General features: G+C 32.3%; 1 long non-coding RNA gene across 4 annotated transcripts; it reads right to left on the bottom strand.

Annotated features, from left to right (window-relative positions):
• Nucleotides 1-1003: 1003 nt before the first annotated feature.
• On the bottom strand, nucleotides 1004-4977 carry LOC140875445 (uncharacterized). 4 transcript variants are annotated; one of them, XR_012148449.1, is made up of 4 exons: nucleotides 4792-4977; nucleotides 4054-4202; nucleotides 3240-3935; nucleotides 1004-1123 (listed from the first exon to the last, which is right to left on the bottom strand). It is a non-coding gene; the product is annotated as an uncharacterized lncRNA (long non-coding RNA). The 4 variants fall into 4 exon arrangements; XR_012148451.1 differs by lacking the exon at nucleotides 4792-4977 and having other exon boundaries at nucleotides 3240-3760; nucleotides 3888-3935; nucleotides 4054-4785; XR_012148450.1 differs by lacking the exon at nucleotides 4054-4202.
• Between the last annotated feature and the right edge of the window lie 471 nt (nucleotides 4978-5448).

The raw sequence follows: 5448 nt of genomic DNA, 5'->3' as shown, positions 1-5448 counted from the left end.
ATGCAGCCTACAGCTTCACACGCACGTGGCGCCAAATTTCCCGACATCTCCATGCGTTTGGGCCTTGGGGGAGAGTAAATAAACCCTACCATAAACTTTTCAACTCCTTTAAAAAATGAACATGTTTTATGTTCTTGAACCATGTTTTTTTTTTTTTTTTTTTTTCACTTTGAGGTAGAAGGTTCATTTTGTTTTGTTCATATTTTGAACCTTAAATTGTAAACCTCCATTGGAGGTGCCCTAAGGGAGAGAGGTTTCGTGAAGTACATAAGGTTGACGCTTTGATTGAAGTATTTCAAATCTATAAATTTCGATTACAATTTTAGTGTTAACAATAAAACATAAAAAAATATTAAATCATAACTTAATTATTTACACAATAGTTAGATATATTAAAATGGATTTCAAATCACCAGTTTATTGGATGAACTTAAAATCCATCATAATTATCATGAATTACCATATAAACATAAAAAAATGGATTTGATGTTTATGGTGTTGCTTTTCTAAACAACAAAAGTGCATTTGAATTTCATGAATTTGAAATACTTCTATCCAACGCTGACAAAATTTTGTTAATTATAGATATGAAATTTGAAATTTTCTTATTTGGGTGAGACAACTCCCCTGGAAAAAAGTGTTAGTCTCATAACACCGGCGCCTTGATATTTGAATAACTATTCGTGCGAAAACAAGATCGATAAATTATGTACATGAAATCAAGGGAATGCATTGAAACCAATACCTTTCAATGTGAATCGCATCCGTACAAAGCGTGATACCATTCTCTCGAAACATAAAAATTTGAGTAGCGACTCTCTTAAACAATATGGTTCAAAACTTGGCATAAAAGGTTTTAACTTACCAAAAGACAACAGACAACAGTTGAGGATGATAGGCATAAAAATTGAGCATAGCGACATGCTTATACATAAGAATTTAAAGTGGTGACATGCTTAAACATATACCGTCCAAAACTTGGTATAAAAAGTTTCAACTCACAAAACAGTCAAGGTTGATAGGCATCAGGAAGCTTGAGGCCCACACTTGCAGCAGATTTCCCTAATATTTTTTTCATCTCATCCGTCCTATCCACCGCAATGTTGTATGACAACAATAAATCCTATCAATAAACCGAACCAGAAACCAAAAAATTAGCAATAATTTGTTCTATATTCAAATATTAATAAAGATGAATGTAGCCTCAAACATGGAGCATTATGTTTAGTCTCACTATTGACTTTAATAGTGTACTGAATCAAAACATTATTTCAGAAGTTGCATATATTTTCCCCCCAATTAGCCTACAAATGAACCACCAAAGATATACTTAATGTGGTGTCAAATCAAATCCAAGTACGAAGTTAACAACTGCATCATAATTTATCAAACTTTCAAGCCAATGCATGATCTGTAGAAGCCCCATAAAGTAAATTTCAGTAAAGAACTGTTTAGTTTTTTATGTAGCGAAATATTTTCGAGGTTAACTTGTCATATAACAAAGCTACAAAGGAATTACAAATATTAGATAGAGGCACACAAATTCAAAAAAGGCAACAGGAAAGATCATAGTTGTTAAAGGCGAGCCCCTCTCGCCTTAAGCGCCACCAGGCGACCCCTCGGCGCCTTGAAAAGGCGAGCGCCTCTCGCCTTAAGCTGCGCTTGGGATATTCCCAGGCGCAGCATTTTAATAAGGCGAGCCCGCCTCAGTTTTTGTTTTCTGTTTTTTACATTTCTTTTATATTTTTAATTTTAACATAATAAAAGGAAAGTCTATCAAACCCTAGAATAAAATAAATGGGCTAGAAAGTTATATATTTTCCCTTTTTTAATTTAAAGAACATTTAATTGAGTTTCCATTTCCCAAAATATTTGAAAATTATATTTATAGATAGATAGATAACAACTATAAATTAGGATCTAAATTGTCAATCTGCCTTAAACTAGAATCTAAATTTGATTGACTGCAAATTAGTAGAGAAAATCCCTACAATTATTATGGTAAAAAAGAAAAATAAAAGTAAACAAAAATCTACTAGTAATAGGATTTCTTAACTACACACAACATTCTAAATATTAAATCTTAGTATTCTAGATTAGAAAACTACAAATAATGCAGAAAAATGCCAAGAATGAAATATTTTTTTACTGCATTCTTAAAGAATATGCACTTTTCACAAAATAATAGCAGTAGATAAATATTTTTTATGATATGATATATTTTGTTTAGCTTAATTATTTCAATAATAGTGTTTTATCATATAATAGCATTAAATAAATATAGTTTTCTGAAATATTAATGGTGCGCCTTGCTTCGATAAGGCGTGCGCCTCAGGCTCCAGGACCCTTTGCGCCTTGCGAGGGTGTTTGACTAAACTTATTAAAAACTGCTTATAAGCTCTGGGAGCTTATAAGTTGTTTTGGGAGCTTATAAGCAGTCAAGTCTTATTTTAAAAATAAGTTGTTAAAGTGTTTGGATGGACTTATTTTAAACAACTTAAAGATGTTGATTAGTTTGGTATTATAAGATCTTTTTATTGTTGAAATTACCAAAAAAAGTAACATACTATAAAAATAATTTAAATAGTAACATACATTTAAAAATACTTTTAAATTTATTATAAATATTAAACATATATTTAAAAAATAAAACTATTTTTAATTTTAATTTAGAAAAAAATTTGATAAATTATGCATAAAAAATGGACAGAGGGCGTTGTGAGAATTTAATAAAATATATAAGTATAATATGGTGAAGTAAAATATCAAAATAAGATCTTTTTGAAAAAAGTACCCTCCCCCTTACTTTTTTAAAAACAGCTTATTTTGACCGCTTTTAAGTTGTTTGACAAAAAATTTGCCAAACAAACTTAAAGAGCTTATAAGCTCTAAAACAACTTATAAGCTGTTTTTAAAAGCTTATAAGTTCTCCCAAACACCCTAGCTTTGCGCCCTTAAACACCTATGAGAAAGATCAAGTACTCACAAATGCTCAAAAATTCCTAGTCACAAACAAAATATAATTCGGTTACAGGTAATTACGCTGATCAAACATTATACAACAACAATACTATACCTCATGCATAAACTATATACTAAATTTTAATTGTTCTTAAATCATATATAGCATCAATTATTCTTCTTATAATCAGTTACCACAAAATATTAGTATATTTGCTACGAACATAAAGCAAACAGACAACAGGAGTATCATTGGTGAAGAAGTCAGAAATAATCACCTTGTGATGATGGACACTGTTAAGATAGAAGGTGTAATCACTGGCAATCTTCAAGTTCCTTGAGTCCTCAAAGTTGATATTCTTCCTAAATTCATTCTTGATAAAATCAATGAAATGGGCCTTGCATTCTTCTTTCCCAACATGTTTCCCAACTGCTTTTAGAAGATGTCTATACACCTTCACTGTCGTATTTGCTCCATGAAATGATGAATTCATTTCTTCTTTGAATTATTTCTTTTGTCCACTTTAAAGAATTGCTTTTCCAACACAAATGAGTGACAGATATATCTCTTGATAGAAACTCAACCGGCAACTAAACTGCAATCCATTTTCATGAAAACAAACGTAAGTGGAAGGAAGATTTGCCTTTCTTTTTTCTTCTAATTTCTTCTCCAAGTTGTAGATGTTGGTTTACAAAAGCCCACAACATTCCTAGTGTTATAAATGAAAGGGCCGAACCCAAATTAGCAAAACCGAACCGCCCGAACTTTTCTCCAATCAACGATACCAATATATTTTCCCTATTAAAACCGAACAAAACGAACTAATTAAAAATCCTTTTGCAGTTTGTTTGACAAACGGCAGGAAAATGCTTTTCTTTCTTTTTTTTCCTCACAAATCAGTAATCACAAAAAAACATTACTTAACTAAATCAACCACTAAATGCTTCCATTGACGGGCGCCTAGAGCCACAACCTACAAAACGATAAATCACAATAATAACATATTTTGGAAAACTAGAATGGTTATTAAAGAAAGAAGTTTAAATCCACCGAAAAATCACAACTTAAAACAAACGAAAACGGAGAATTACCTCTTCAAGATTATCGATTTCTCGTCATTGATGCAGATTCTCCATTTTAAGTTTCGAAAGTTAGGGTCGGAGAACATGGGAGGGAGAGAAGCAAGAACGATGGAAATGAAAGGGTTTTTTTTGGCTTTTCTTCGTTAAAGTGTAAGCCACTACAAGAAGGCCCATTACAAAAAAGATTTAAAATTTGAAGCCAACACTTAGGGGTGTTCATTCGGTTCAAACCGCCCGAACTGAACCGGTTTTTCGGTTAAACCAAAATTTCAGTTCTCCGAAACGCCGAACCGAAAACCTAACCGAATGGAGCGGTTTGGTTCAGTTCGGTTCGGTTTTTAACCGAATTTATTTCGATTTTTTCCGTTAACCGTTTTTTTTTTTAGATTTCTGAGTTTCTGTTGATGAACTAATTTTTTAAAATGTGAACAATCGATTTTAATTTGAGTCAAATACATGTGATTAACATTTAACTGCTTCGGAAAATATATTTGTACATAAACCAAATTGAGATTTGAGAACAAAAATTGAACAAAGATTCACAATTCACAAAGCATACCACTGCCGTCCCACTCCCATATTACATTTCACAAATTCACAAAGCATACTACTGCCGTCCCACTCCCATATTAAATCTCACAATTCACAAAAACCCAAAATTTCAAATTTACATCTCACAAAAACCCAAAAATAAAAGTATACAAACTGAGTCAATCAACTATAAACCATGAAAAAATTGCAAAATACCTTCGAAATTTATTTTCATTGTGTTCCGATGGACAAGAGGAAGAGGGGAGTAGGGAAGCCAAAAGAGGAGGCGTGCGGGCAGCAGAAAGGAGCGACGGCGACGGCGACGGCAACGGGTTCAAGGGGTCAAGACAAGTCGAAGTCGAAGTCGAAGATCTGCAGGAGCGACTCAAGCGAGGGGTTCAAGATTTGAGATTTGAGATTTGAGAGATGGGAGAAATCGCGATTTCGGTTTAAGAAATAAGAATAAAGAGTTAAAGAAACACGTTTCTCACTTTCTTTTTTTTGAGCCAACGTTTCTCACTTTTAAGTTTCAAATATAAATGAAATATAAATAAAATAAATACCAAGTCAAATTTAAAATTTAAAAACAAAAACAAAAAATGGGGTTCACGGGTTCGGTTCGGTTAACCGTAATGAAAAATCGAACCAAATCGAAAACCGAAATTTCAAAAAATTCGAAAACCGAGCCGAATTTTCGGTTCGAATCGAATTTTTGGTTTCGGCTCGGTTCGAACGGTTAACCAAACAGTGAACACCCCTACCAACACTATTTTTAAATTTTTTTATTTTTTTAATATATGTTATACAAAAAAATAAAATAAAAAAATTGTAATTTGGTGATGTTTTTTTCGTTCCAACAATGCTTTACTAGTC

Source organism: Henckelia pumila, chromosome 1 (genome assembly GCF_033568475.1).
Source record: "Henckelia pumila isolate YLH828 chromosome 1, ASM3356847v2, whole genome shotgun sequence".
Classification (NCBI taxonomy): domain Eukaryota; kingdom Viridiplantae; phylum Streptophyta; class Magnoliopsida; order Lamiales; family Gesneriaceae; genus Henckelia; species Henckelia pumila.
The sequence above is the reverse complement of the archived record's forward strand: the minus strand, read 5'-3'. Positions and strand labels throughout refer to the sequence as shown.